Here is a 530-nt window from a genome sequence, read left to right as displayed (position 1 = left end):
GAGGCGAAACCCGAGCCTGGCCTTTATCCCGGAGCTCGGAGCTCCATCCCAGCGCCTTCCCGGCTGCCGTGTCCAGCGGGATAACAATGGAGCAGCTGCTGAATCAGCTGGGTCAGCCTAAAGGGCATCCCACTAATGGCCAGGGGGTCCTGGGGCTGCGGGATCCCAGCTGGAGCAGGATCCAGTAAAACCCTTCCCTTGCTGCCATTAGGAGCTCCCAGCTGGGATTTGGGATGCTCCCATCCCTCCTCGAGGGGCGGAACCCCCCTGGAAAGGCCATTTAGGACCATGAATTTTTCAGGAGCTCGTTTAGCATCTTCCCAGCTGGTCCTGGGCCGAGCGGATTAACCCCTTCGGGGTGGGCATGGAGGAGGCAGATCCCGAGTGGGAGCGGGGCTCGCTGAGATCTGGGGGTGGAAAAGGCGGAATTAGGAGCAGGGGATGGGTTTGGTTCCCTGTTTTCCTCTCCAGGACCAACAGCCACGGGGCAGGAGCCGTCAGGGAACCTCTGGAGCAGCAGGAAATTGGGG

The sequence above is a fragment of the Corvus brachyrhynchos genome, unplaced genomic scaffold (assembly GCF_000691975.1).
Source record: "Corvus brachyrhynchos isolate BGI_N302 unplaced genomic scaffold, ASM69197v1 scaffold99, whole genome shotgun sequence".
NCBI lineage: Eukaryota > Metazoa > Chordata > Aves > Passeriformes > Corvidae > Corvus > Corvus brachyrhynchos.
This window is presented reverse-complemented; position numbering follows the sequence as displayed.